Below are 14,935 nucleotides of genomic sequence, written 5' to 3'. Positions count from 1 at the left end.
CCTTCCTTCCTTCCTTCCTTCCTTCCTTCCTTCCTTCCTTCCTTCCCTCTATCTTGTATACTCTACTAGTAGCATGCAGAATAAAAATTCAATGTAAATCCTGAAAAATTAAGCAAAGTGAGCTCTGGTGTCTGCAATTGGAATGAGGATTTTCTGTGGAGGTAGGCATTCATTATGGTAGAGAAGAGAAAGAAACAGCTGGGTATGCAGAAGGGCCATAACTTGTTAGAATTGCACTTGGTGCCATCTTGGTTTGACCCCTTGCCCTCTCTTTTCTTGAGGTTATAATATCAATCCATTTCAACTGTTGGTGCTAAATGTTAAGTCCTTCATCACCTTTGATGAGTTTATAAAACTTTGCTAAAGATTATTTTCACCTGAATATTTAGTTAAAGAATATTCTACTGTATTTATTAATTTTATTTAGATCCTCATATACCGTTCTTCATGAGTATAGAAACCATGTTCATCCATATTAAACCATGTATTTATTTTTAAATCAAAATAAGAAAGAAAGAAAAATCAAGACATTGATATGACTTTTTGACATGGTTCAATAATTGTGTTAGAGTTTGGTGACCTTTTAAGTAATTGCTATTCTTTAATGAAATATGCTTTATAGTTGCCTTAATATTTATTAACTAGGAGAAAATTGTTTTCTTTTTGTAGTCCATGCCTAAAAATGTAATGACACCGAACAATGCTTTTAACTGTTTGTGTTTCTGAATTTTAACCTGTCGGGTTTTTTTTCCTCTACAAAGATACATTTGCAATTCAATGTTGATAATCAATAAATGGTACAGAGATGTCACTGATTTAGGTAACCCATTCATTCAAATGTAGGAAAGAAGCTAAGTGTGGTAGCTTATGCCTGTAATCTTAACTACATTTCAGGCTGAGATTGGGAGGATTACACTTTAAGACCAGGCAAAAGTTCATGAGACTTCATTTTGATGCATAGCTGGACATGGGATGCACTGCTACCAATCCAGTGATGGCAAGGAGCAGACAGTAGGTTTGTGGTCCAGGCTGACTTGTGCAAAAAGTTGGCCTTTACCTCAAAAATAACCAGAGCACGGTGGCTCACGCCTGTAATCCTGGCTACAAAGGAGGATGAGATCTGAGAATCACGGTTCAAAGCCAGCCTGGGCAGGAAAGTCCGTGAGACTCTTATCTCCAATGAACTACCAGAAAACCGGAAGTGGCACTATGGCTCAAATAGTAGTGCGCTCACTTTGAGCTGAAGAGCTGAGGGACAGTGCCCAGGTCCAGAGTTCAAGCACCATAACTGACCAAAAAAAAAAAAAAAAAGCAAAAGGGGCCAGAGGCATGTTTCATTCAGTAGAGCACCTGCTTAACAAGCATGAAGCCTTGAATTCGAACGTAAGTATTGCAAAAAATAAAAGTAGAAAAAATGCTTGAAATATAGTTTAATCAATAGAAGAGAGACTGTGAAGAAACTGCCAATTTGACACTTACAGAGGAGACAAGTCCAAAAGGCTCTGCAAAGGAAACTTGCAAACCAGACTGCTATTCTCACTACCTTAGACAAAAAGAGATGACTGGAAGTTAACAGTAGATTTTAGACCAGATGAACACAAAGATACACATATAGGTATAAGAACGTAACAGTTTATTTATATAAAATAAAATGCATTTTCTTGATTAGCACAGTTTGAATCACTTACATTGGAATTTTTTGTTGCTTCCATCATTTCAGGCGATGAGACTGGTAGACCCCAGAGACATTCTGTTTTCCTCATGATCTGAGGTAACCCATTTCTGTCTTTATTTACTTTCATTCTGGTTTCATGGCCATGGAAGTCATTTGTGTTCCCTTTCCTTCTAAGTTCCCTCATGAAATCTGTCTTCCCAATGCTGCCATTCTGCTTCCACCTCCATGTTATTCTTTCCTTTTACCTTCTCTTATACCTAGGAAGCTTCTGTGCCCTTTTGGTGTATGTGTGGTGTGACACTTCAGTGTCACCTTTGATCTCTTGCAAACTCTAAAGATCAAATCAAATAATAAAACCCAGCAGATCATAATGTGCTATTTTCCTCTTGTTCCAATTCAGTTTTATATCTTTATTTCTGTATTCCAATCAATGATTGACTGTTAGGTTGACTGAAGTTGTTAATGAAATGAAAAAAATCTTTTTATTACTGCACTGTATACTTAAACACAGGTTAGATGGGCAATTGAGTGATTTAGTGTCGTGTGTGTGTGTGTGTGTGTGTGTGTGTGTGTGTGTGTGTGTGTACCTGTCCTAGGGCTTGAATTCAGGGCTTGAACTCCATCTCTGAGTTTCTTTGCGCTAGAGTGCTGAGCTCTGAGCTAGAATGTTAACTTCAAGGATAGCAATTTACCAGTTGAGCCACAGCTCTACTTCCAGCCTTTTCTGAGTAATTTATTGGAGTCTTGTAGATTTTTCTTCCAAGGCCACAATCCTCACATCTCAGCCTTCTGAGTAACTAGAATTAAAAGCATGACCCACCAGTGCCCAGTGAATATGTGTTTTTTTTAAGTTGATGTTACTGTGTTTTCTCTATTCATAGTTTCATTCTTAAGGACTGTGGGTTGCATTTTGAATCATTAGGAAAGTCTTCCAAAAGCACTTACTCTTTTTTCTTAATACCACATCCAAAGTCAATGCTGACAATATGAATCACCCACTAAACTCTTTACTTCCTCAGATTTGAATTGTGAAAATTCTTGTAAAAAGAAAACACTCAATAAATGTTTGTTGGATGAATGAGTTAATCATAATTTATCTCATGCCAGTTATAAAAATAATATCTTCATCTCCACCAAAATTACATCATCCAGACCGCAAGAGCTAGTATTTACTAGCAGTTTCTATGTACCAAAGACCAACCCTTTAAAGATATTATCTAATCACAGCAGATGTATGAACTTTGTTTTTCTTTAAAGTAACTTAATTTGCATCTCCAAATTCCATAATCTGTGATTGGAGATGCTTTATCTGAGATACTTCAGGATTTCCCACTCTTCTGGGAGCAATGTCTAAGTTTCAGGTTTGTGACAAGTGCTGTATCTACAGAAGTGGAGTCCTAGTAACCAGTTGGATATTCCCTTTCTTGGTCTCTTTGGTAGTTGCTGTAGCCAGTTCTGGCCAATAGGTAAAAAAAAGTTAGATAGAGATTTCTAGGAAAAGTTCTTCCTTCCAGATGGCCTGATGTTGGCTCTCCCTCTCTCTTCTATGAGCTCAGATGGGATTTCTTCTTTCATGGTAGCAATCTTATGACCATATGGAAAAGATCAATATTTACTAAGCACATTAGTGAACTGCATAATCAATTTATATCATCATTGACTTTTTTTTAAATTTTATTTATTTTATTTTTTGTCAGTCATGGGGCTTGAACTCTGGGCCTAGGTGCTGTCCCTCAGCTCTTCAGCTCAAGACTAGCACTCTCCCATTTGAGCCACAGGGCCACTTATGGTTTTCTGGTAGTTTATTGGAGATAAGAATCTCATGGACTTCCCTGCCTGGGCTGCCTTTGAACTACGATGCTCAGATCTCAGCCTCCTGAGTAGCTAGGATTACAGGTGTGAGCAACCACCACCCAGCTACTTTTTATATAAGAAAAATTGATGCTTACCAAATTCACTGATGTGGTCTTTGTGCTGCTTGTAGAATGAATTATCTTTATGAATTATCTCCAATTAATTGTACAAGGGAATTTCAATTTGACATTTCCATTTCCATATATGTACAATGCATGTTGATCAGTCACCTGTTTTACCATTCCTCCCTCCTCACCTATCCCTTCCCCTCTTCTCATCTGTTCCTGTTTCCTAGCTACATTTCCATGAATGTACACCTAGTCTTGTAACTGCATTTGTCTACCATTTCTCTTTCCATTCATCTACCATTCTCCCACAGTCTCCACTTCCTGTAGTCAAGACATGTTTTAGCTTTTTAATATTCATTTTGTTAAACTGTTAATTGTTCAAAAGAGTTGCACTATGAAATCTTATTCCTGTACAGACCATACTTTAGCCAGTTCTATCATATGTGTGTGCGTGTGTGTGCACGCACACATATAAGACTCTAGATTTTTCATGTATGTTTATATATATTTTTCATATGTTTTACATGTATGTCTAACATCCACACATGAGAGAAACATGAGCCACTTGTCTTTCTGAGCCAGGGTTACTTTACTCAATAATTTTTTTCCTTCATTCTAACCATGTCCCTTATGGCCTTGGCTTGTAATATTCCTTTTTTCCCCAGAAGAGCATTTAGCTGGTGTCTTTCAAGGTCAAAGTAAAAATCTCTTTGTTTTTCACAAGAATGTTGTTGAATGGTTGGTTCTATCTTCTTAGTGACAAAGTTATAATTTGAACCCAACCTTTCATTCTAGAAAGGAATATTCTTTACAGGGATGCCCAGACAGTTTACCTATATGCTCTTACCTTTTGAAATTATACAATTACCACTGTACCTGTATGGCAACATGCTTAGTCTGCTTTTCAAACCGCTCATTCCATTGCTTTGATCATAGCATTTGAGTGCTTGGTTTTCTAAAAGAAATGCATGCATTCAGCTTGTTCTCAGAGTTAGTAAGGCAGAAATCTGGGCTTTAAAAATAGTAGAGCATGTGAATGATTCTGAAATTAAAAAAGAATGTCTTTTAAACAAGAAATCGAACACAATAATAATACTAGAATACCACCCCTTCCCTTGTCAAGATTGTCAGCCAAAGGGGAACAATATGCTAAGATTTCTATTTGCATTCTCCATGAAATGTAAAATTTAGGCCCCTCATTTGTTTCGGGAGGGCTAGCTGACTAGACAGAGCATAGTTTTGACACTGTTGTAATCGTAGGAAGTAATATCACTATTTAAAATTATTTTGGCATGAAAAGGTTGAGGAAACATCTAGTTCGATATTTGTTGTTTCTTCTGAAGATAACAACAGTCACCAAACTTTCCTGTGTGAGTGGATCTAGAACCTACTCAAATAAGTATGAGCAATTTATTCTCAGGCCTCCTCAATCATTCCACATAGGGGTTTGGCCCCATTTTTAACTTTGTTCCCTCTGAAAAATATGAGCTTTGGAGAAAAGCATAAAGGGTTCAAACTCAACTGAAAATAAGCCCTGAATTTCCCCTGGGAATCAATATAAAGAAGACATTATCAGTGATTACTGCTCTTCTTACCCTTTTATAAAATCCTAAAGGTGGATTCTGACCAAGTAGGACAGGAAGACCCAGATCCCTGGGGGCTGTTCTTATAAGTGACAAACGGCAACTGCAGAAACACAATGGCGAGAGGAAGAGGCTGAATGGGAGAACTAATAAAAAATGCTTCAGAGAAGAAAAAGATGATACTGAAAATGTTTGAAGTGGGAAACGAATGGCTACTTGAATGTGGTGCATACAAAAGAGAAAGCAATGACCACAAAAGAGGTCTTAAAGAGATGTGGAAAAGCCCTGGAGATGAAATGGTAGTTAAATATTGCAAGTCAGTTATAATCAACCATGGCAAAGCCATATGTTTTGTGACTGAAAGAACTTACAGAGGCAAAATGACCACTCAGCATTGGGCAAAAGGAATGAGAGAAAAGGGTATTGATTAATTGTGGGGAAAGAAAACGGAGAAAGGGATGGTATTTAGGAAAGTTGAAGAAAAATACGTAAGAATCATGGAGGATGACAAGTTTGGGAAAGTAGAATGAAGGACAGATGGGAAGAACTGGGAAACTTATGTCCACCTTGGAGTTATGTTGGCTGGCATTAACTAAGAACTAATTGAGCAATGATAACAGCATTCAGTGAGGGCTGAATGTGATCAATGTACATTGTGTGCATGGATGGAACTATTACAATAAATCCCTACACACTGAACAATTAATACACACACATAAAAAAAGAGATAAAGAAGACTGTGGCAATTACAGGAAGTCACACGAACATTTTAATAATAGTCTTACCAAGTCCGTCTGCTGCTGCTAAAAGCCCAGCGGGTCCCAGCTGACTGATGAACTAACCAGCCCTAGTGGCACTGATTCTACTGAACCATGGCCGTCCTAGCCCTGCTCAGTGGTCTTTTTGCCTTCTTCTTTATCATCATCTGGTCCTCTACTGGAATAGATGCCTCCTACCACATCAAAAATCACACTCAGCCAGAGTCAAATCACTACATCTCCTTAGCTGGGAAGAGAATTGACACTTTCAGGAACTATTTCCATCGGAGTCAGATTCGGTATTTCTGGTGACTATTAATAAATTTAAACAATCATTTTCATTCATTAATTGCATGTAAATCTCAAGGACTTTCCTACCTGGGTTTGGCTTTGAAGAGTGATCTTCAGATCTCAGCCTCCTGAGTAGCTAGGATTTAGGTGTGAGCCACTGGCACCCAGTTTAATCCAAACACCTTGGGAAAAGAATTTTTCACATACTTATATAGTAACTATGAGTCATGATAGAAGACAACATTGACATACTGATATGCCAAAGTGTTGCCCATGACTGTAATGTACGTGATATTTATATTTTTCTTTACACCTAAGAAACAATACACTATTAAAATATTATTTTTCTCTGTATCACAACGTGGTTGATCTCAAATATTTTTTCCCTGAACTCCCATGGAGCTTTCTTTCTTTAAAATTATATTACTTTATTGTTCTTTTTGAGACAGACTCTCATAGACTAGCTTGGAACTTATGAACTTACTCTATCCTTCTCTCAACCATTAAGATTACAGGCATGTACCACTATGCCTGGCACTAAAATCATACTATTTTTTAAGCATACAAAAAAAAGATGGAGATTCACATAGGTGATAATTAATTAATTTTTTGGTCCAGTCCTAAGGCTTGAACTTAAGACCTGGGTGCTGTCCCTGATCTTTTTTGCTCATGGCTACTTCTGGTAATTGGAGATAAGAGTCTCATGGGTTTTCCTGCCCAGGCTGGTTCAAACTGCAATCCTCAGATCTCAGCCTCCTGTGTAGGTAGGATTACAGGCTGGGGGGGGGAGGGGGTACTGGAGCCTAGCTAGTCATCAGTGCCTGGCTATCATGTAGTTTCCTTTAAAAAATACTAATGAATATTGCTGGGAAAGGAATATGGGGTAGCCATTTTAAGTTTCATTTTAAGAAGATTTGATCTTGTAGTTTTCACTGTTGACCATACAAAATTTCATATAACTAAGTATAAAAATTGAAATCATAGAAATGCTAGGAAAAAACCTACAATTTTTTCACATGCCATTTAAAAACTCTTCATAATAATCATGTTTCTATTTGTTCTTTTAAAAATGTGAACAGCAAAGTCCACTCTTCTGGATTGTCAATTTAAATAATTAATTTCCAAATTAATCAAGAGACAGTAGCCTTATCCCTTCCCGTAGGCCTTCTATAAGGCATTTGCAGGACAATGTTTTCAGAACACACTGACAAACTCATCAGCCATAAGATGCTGTTCTGCCACAAAAGGGGGTGCAACTGCTAGGGAGCCTTTTCCTGGAGGAGATGCGCATATATTCAATCCATAATTCCCAAACACTGACAGCCCAGACACAAGGCTGAGACCTTCTGCATTTGTGACTCTAGGTTTGCCCTTCTCTTGTTCATGATTTAAGCCAGTCATATATGTATATAGAAAGATAAATAGACATATCCTATATAAATATGAACTGACTTAAAAAATACAAACTTTTGGGCCATATGAATGTTTTGGGGGAAATACCACCTCCCTCCCCAGTCAAGGGCAGAGGTACTTATTAAATATGGCTATCTTAGCAGCATTAATCCTGAAGTGGGGTGACTTACAAGAAGTAAGCCAGAAAGGAAAAAAATAAAATCCACTTTCCAGTCTCTGAACTAGATGCATTTCCAAAATTCTAGCTACATATTTCTTTTCCTGTCTTTTAACTAATATATCAGGATAAAGGAGGGCCGCTCCCCCAAATGGGTCAAGAAATAAAATGTATTCAGCCACACGCTGTGTGTGTGTGTGTGTGTGTGTGTGTGTGTGCGCGCGTGCGCCATCTGCTATAAAAAGCAAAGGACAAGAGAGAAGCATGTAGATCCCAGAGAAATAGCCAGTGTTCACACTCCAAAGGGGTGTGTTGTCCAGTCCAGGTCCCCAGCCACTAGACACAAGGCCTAGCTTCTTTGTACCGGCTGCCCCTCAGTTCCTGGTATCATCAGAGGATTCAGTTCCAGGAAGCTGCTGGGGGAGGTAGGACGGTTTCAAGTCTAGATCGGGGACTAAGAAACCCCTATAGGTAACATATGAATAATAGAAGCTTAAATTTCCCGAACAAAAATATTTAACAGTAAACAAGCACAACCCCACCCACCCCCCATGCTGTGGCACAACCCTATTGACTCCCTGTCACTGATTGGACAGAAGAAGAGAAGGAGGATCCAATTCTTCAGCCTTGGCTTCTGGGTTATGGGGCCTGTGGTAGGCCCAGGGCCAGGCTGCAAGGGAGTTCCCATTGGACATCTGTCCTGGGTGGAAATCCCGAAGAAACCCTGAAGATCAGCAGGAGAAGCATCCAGGGTGGCTCTCTGCTTACCACTGACTCCTGGTATCCAAGAACCATATCGGAAGTGGTAGAAAACTCTGTGGGAATCTGCGGGGATTCAAACATGGACACCCAGCCTACCCTCCCTGATCCTCACAGACCATCTATGCACCTATCCGTGTAAAGTCAGGGAACCGGAAGTCCTCCGTGCCTGACTCTGCCCAGCAGCCTCCTTCCTCGGTGGGATGCAGCCCAGAGATGATGATTTTTTTTTTATTTAATCAAGATGATCACCCCTGCCAGTTGCACACAGGCCTTCCCCAGCTCACTCTCTGACGCTATGGCTTCAGCCCCCAGCACGTGTACAGGGTTTAGTTCCCCTTCTGCTCCCCTAGGTCAAGAGCAGAGGTACCTCCTACTGATGGTAGCACCCAGGAGTTGCAGGTGAAATCCCTGTGTGTGAATGCTCTGCCTGGCCCAAGAGAACTCCAGCGAAGCCCACGGGACTAATCTTTCCAGCTCCTGTCATGGCTGCTGTCTCTCAGCAAAGTCAAGCAATACTTCAAAGCTAGCGAGTCCAGCCTAGAGGAGGACCAGGTGGAGCACCTGCAGTCTAATCCACAACCCAGTGCCACTGGAAAACACCAAACAAACCCCACAGAGGGCCCGAGCTAGATCATTAAAGAAAATAGGTCAACAGCTTCACTCCACAGAAAAATCCCTGGCTTAGACATCAGAGCACACCTTGAGCCAGCCCCTAAGAGTTCCTGCTCAGATTCCCATGGAAACTGAGCTTACAGTTGCCCTGCATGCATGGAGGAGAAGGTCACGGTTTCCACAGGTAACAACCCACATCCGTAGTTCTGTCATCTGCCTGTCCATGCGGACAGGTTCCTCTACCCTCATTCCTCTAGTTCCAGGCTCCTGTGTCTTCTAGCTGACTCCCTTCCTCCCAGCTGATGCTGACCAGAGGACTCAGGATATCTGTATTGCCTTTCCTTGGTTGGAAAGTAATGGGGATTCCCTCACCCCCACCCACCCACCCCCACTGGACACATGTGGAAAATCATGGGGGAATTTAAGAGGTTCCTCATCATCCTATTCTTTTTCCCACTCCATCTTTCTCAATGCCAGTGGGATGAGAAGTTGTGAGAAGGGCCACCTCTTCTTTCAGAGTGAGGTCCTGTAGGAACTCACAAGGTTCTCTAGAGATTTCACACTGTTGGAATAGGAAAAAACAAAAACAAAGCAGAGATGTTATCCCCTGGTCCCCAGCTTCATTCTTGCTTGAGAATCCTTGGTCTACTCTTGACTCTTGTGCAAGGTCCTGGTGAGTTCTGATGCCAAAAAGTATCCATCTGGTCAGGGAGGCTGGAGGCTGGATCCAGGTGACACCTGTAGAGCAGATGGGTCTGAGACCAGAAGATCTACAAAACCAGCTGTGTGGTTTTCCATGACAACTCCTCACCTTTGTCTATTTCCACTTCTCCTTGTCAAGTTCCTTTATTGTTAGCAAAGTTTCTCAAGGAGAGGGAAGAGGATGGAGCGTGTGTTATCCGTTTTCTGCCTGGTTACCCTCAGGACTTTGTATCTTTCATACCTTAAGTCAGTGACTACCAGAGCCAAAAAACAAATTGATTGACAATGTTGGGCTGCTTGACATTGCACAAAGGGACGGCTCCCACCGGGAAACACCAGAGAGCATCTCTAAAAAGGAACTTTAGAAAGATATTGGAGGACTTGGGCTTGTTTTATGAGATTATAGGGAGGGGTCATGCTTGGAATTTCAGTGGAATTTTTTTACAAAGAGGGAAAAACAAGGCAAGGCAAAAAAACTGAAACTGGCAAAGATACAGCTATCATTGACACTAGCCAGAACAGGGTGGTGGTTAGTGGTGCAGGGCCTCTTTTCCTAGCACCTCAAATAGTGCTGGTTTCATTCTTAGGAACTAGTAATATGTACTATTTACTCAATGACTGTCTACTGAGGACTTACTATTGCTGAATCTAATAGTGGGCAGATGGATCTTCTTTTTGGGGGGTCAGTCATGGGCCTTGAACTCTGGCCCTGGGTTCTGTCCCTCAGCTCTTCAGCTCAAGGCAAGTGCTCTACCACTTGAGCCACAGCACTACTTCCAGTTTTCTGGTGGGTAATTGGAGATAAGAGTCTCACAGACTTTCCTGCCCAGGCTGGCTTTGAACCGCGATCCTCAGATCTCAGCCTCCTGAGTAGCTAGGATTACAGGCATGAGCCACCAACACCCCACTGGATCTTCTTAAAAATAGAGCCAGAGTAGGTAGAAGGAAGAGGAAAGTCTGAACTATTATTTACAAGATGTAATAGCTATTATGAAGGGAAAATGCAGAGTTCTCAAGAAAGCATAACCACAGAGCTAATTTAGTCTAAAGAGTCAGAAAATTATGTCTGAGCAGAAATTCTAAGGATAAGTGGGGGCTAGTCAGGTGACAAGCTGAGGGTAGAAGGTGGAAAAAGGTATTCTTGATAGATTGAATGTCACCTGCAAAGACCTCTGAGGATGCTGGAGGGGATGTGGACAGAAGGGAACCTTACTGCATTGTTGGTGGGAATGTAAACTTGTTCAACCACGTTGGAAAGCAGTATGGAGGTTCCTCAAAAGACTCCACATAGAGCTCCCCTATGACCCAGCAATCCCACAAACAAGACCCTACTAAAGCTACCAGCACGACTATGTTTATTGCAGCATTATTTACCATAGCTAAGATATGGAACCAACCCAGATACCCCTCAGTAGATGAATGGATCAAGAAAATGTGGTATCTATACACAATGGAATTCTATGCATTCATCAGAAAGAATGACATTGCCCCATTTGTTAGGAAATGGAAAGACTTGGAGAAAATTATATGAAGTGAAGTAAGCCACGTCTGAAGAAACATAGGCCCCATATTTGCAATAACTAGTATATGTCTGGGACATGCAGAAAAGCTCAGCTAAGATGATGTTAAGCGAAATGAACCCCAAGATAGGGACACAATTGGTTTTTTCTCCTTGCTATTGTTTCTAACATTTTTTTTTTGCTTTGTATGTCCCTCCCCCATGGTATAATCCCTGTTTTTACTGTATTTGATGTGGGTATAATTTGGGGAGGGGGAGGAAAAAACACAATGTTTAAATAGGGATACAGATTGACCCATTGCAACAATGAGATGTACAAGGCGCTAAGTCGAAAAAACGAACTTTACAATTTAAGCGTGTGTGTGTGTGTGTGTGTGTGTGTGTAGTTGAGGAAGTGGGAGGGATGGGATGGAAGGGGAGAAACAAAGGAGGAGGCAACAATGCTGGATAAGAAATGTACTCACTACCTTGCTCATGGAACTGTAACCTCTCTGTACAGTATTTTCACAATAAAAAACTTATGTAAAAATAAAAGACCTCTGAGGCCCAGAGACTTTGGAGAAACTGAAAGAAGGCCATAAAGACTGGACCACCACTCCACCAAAGCTGTTTCAGGGTACAGAGGACCAAAATACGTTACATACATATATGAAGAGATCACAAACTCAATATTTTGTGTTGCTAATACGTACTAATCTAAAGTGATGTCCAAATCTTCTCCTGTAGCAAACCACATCCCTTACAATATCCAGTATTCTTAACATAATACTATAGCCCACCCAGTAGGTCTTTTAGAAGCCTCTTGGCTTTAGCTCAAAAAGGGCTTCTATAATGGTTAATATGTGAAAATTCAGCTTTCAGATGTGATGCTCTGGGAATTTATCACAACCTTCATGCTCACATTCTAATCTAGAACCTGGCAGTGTCACACTGAATGACCCCTTGGCCCATTCCTTCTCCTTTCCTCTTCTTTCCTCACTACGGTCTTGGTTTCTAGATCTCTCATTAAGTCTCACCTCTCCAGTGGAAGTCCACCTCTGTCACACACGTCCAACACCTGGATACTTAGGAGCTTGTGTTGGTTTAATGAGCACTTACTGAGCCATGTGTCCAGCCATTCTCTGCATTGGGATAGCCCAAAAATCACGGCCCTCTGTTTTTAAGATGTTAAGAGCCAGTGCCAGAATCTTGACCTTATTGTCCTACAACCTGAAACTTCTCCACCACATTAGTAAATAACACAACATAAATCTGTGTATCGCTTTTGTCAAGCAATACATCTTTATTTTCAACTTCAGAGCCTAAGAAACTATATTTAATTTTTTTTAATAATAAAGTTCGAAGATGACAAGATGGTATTACTGTTGTTAAAATCAAATGGCTTAATTGTCATCCTATTTATAATTGATGTTTTCACCTAGGGGTATTTGAAAATGAGGTACAATTCCTTTTATCTTCCCAATGGCTGCCCCTGGAAACGGCTCCTGTAAGTACGAGACTAGGAATTAGGACCTCTTCATTCTGCTCCTGACTCACTCAGAGTTACCCAACTTCACCTCGTGTTTCCTCATCTGTGAAATGGGGCTGGTACTGCTTACCTCCCTCACTGGGGTGTCATGAGTATTAATTAGTGTTTGTCAAGGGCTTTGAGATCCTCAGATGAAAGGCCGGGTGGAAGCTTAGGATAAAGTATGATTATGCAAAGCCTCCTCACCTCCTACTTTCTCCTGAACAGCGATTCCCAATTACAGCCAGTTCTAAGTGGGGGTAATGCTGCATTCAGACAGGACAAGGCGAGTTTTATTGGCCCATTAGGACATGCCTAGTTGAGGGAATTAATTCTGTGAAAATGGTTATTATGCCAAGGACTTTTATTTTAGGCAGTTGTTGCCCTTCGTAGTTAATAGTTTAATATTAAGCTATTTGGAAAGGTTGGTTTCACATTTCAATTGGACAGGCCTTCCCAGCCATGCCTCTTACATCTAAAGGAGCTTAGACTTGTGGCGTGGGACAACTTACCCATAAAATAAAATTATATTTCTATGGAAGGCCGACTTCAGTTTCTGAGAAACCAGCTGGGCAGAGAAGACAACACTACCTACTTAATTAGTAAAGGAAGGAAAAACTCCTCCTTCCCTCCCTCCCCATTCCCCCTGGTAATTTTCTGGACTCCAATTTCAAAGGATTTGTTACTCACAAAAAATTAATTCTCTCATTAGACCCACATTTCATACATAGCAGCAGCAAGCTCAATTCATTTATGACACTTTATAAAAAATGTTTTACTCTTACGAATCACTATGGGTGAGCTAGTATTTGAACATTAGCGAACCAATGTTGAACTTCAGAAACTGCATACCACTCATAACTGCTGGTGGTTAAAATGATGGCTGGTTGAAGTAACAGGTGCTCTCTGTGGACTTGAAGTATGGTGAATGTGTTCTGTTCTAGGTTATTTGTTTTCTGATCTCCTATCAGACTAAGCATTTTCCTGGTTCAAATACAACTAGGCATTTCTGTTTCAAGAATAACTCAATGAGACAAAGGCTACGTGACACACTATGAAGATGTTATCTACAAGTCAGCCAGATGACATATTCACATTTTCATTCAAAGTTGCTTTCTCTTTTTTTCCCTCTGATTTCCTTTATTCTACCCCTACTAGGGTTTGATTTCTGGGCCTTGTGTCTCCTTGCTTAGTTTTTTTTTTCTCAAGGCCAATGCTCTACCACCTGAGCCACACCTCCACTTTAGGCATTTTTTATTTCTGGTTACTTTCAGATAATTATGTCTCAGATCTGCCTGCTGAGCCAAATCTTGCCTCAATCCTCAGATCTCAGCCTCCTGAGTAGCATGAGCCACTAGTGACCAGCAATAACAAGTTTCTTCTTAAAATAAAAAAAAAGAAAGATTTTTTTGAAAACCAATTCCCTTGATCATTGTAGAATTGTGCTTTTATATCTGAAAGCCAAAAAAAGATGGCATGACAAAATTTTACCTAGGAGATACATATTACATATGCATATATAAACCAGTATATTACTTTCATACCACATCTTCATTAAATGAAGGTCTATCATGTTTACAAACACCCTGTCATTTCATCTGGATACAAACCCAACTGGCAATCATTTAGAAATGAAGAGAGGTAAAACCACCTTGTTGCACCTGTGAAAGTAGAATTCCTGAAGTGCATTCCTTGTGTAAGCAAGGAGAATGCGTTCTTTACTTAAGTTTAAGGTCTAACATTGAGCAGGGCTGAGACACCAGGCAATGATATTGTTGGCATGCCAATTACAAATGATTCTTATCTCTGAACATACTTAGCAGTCACACTTGGACACTAAGAGCCTATTATCCTGACCATAATTTTGCTATATTGGTACTAGAGCACACATGCATATTCTTTTTAAAAAACAGGTTCAAAAAGAAAACATAGAAAAAGAATAAAACACAAAATGAAGTTTTGTCTTGTTTTGATGGTTTTTTTTTTCCAGTCAGTCATGGGACTGAACTCTAGGCCTGGGCACTGTCCCTCAGC

The sequence above is a fragment of the Dipodomys ordii genome, unplaced genomic scaffold (assembly GCF_000151885.1).
Source record: "Dipodomys ordii isolate 6190 unplaced genomic scaffold, Dord_2.0 Scaffold65, whole genome shotgun sequence".
Taxonomy (NCBI): Eukaryota; Metazoa; Chordata; class Mammalia; order Rodentia; family Heteromyidae; genus Dipodomys; species Dipodomys ordii.
The sequence above is the reverse complement of the archived record's forward strand: the minus strand, read 5'-3'. Positions refer to the sequence as shown.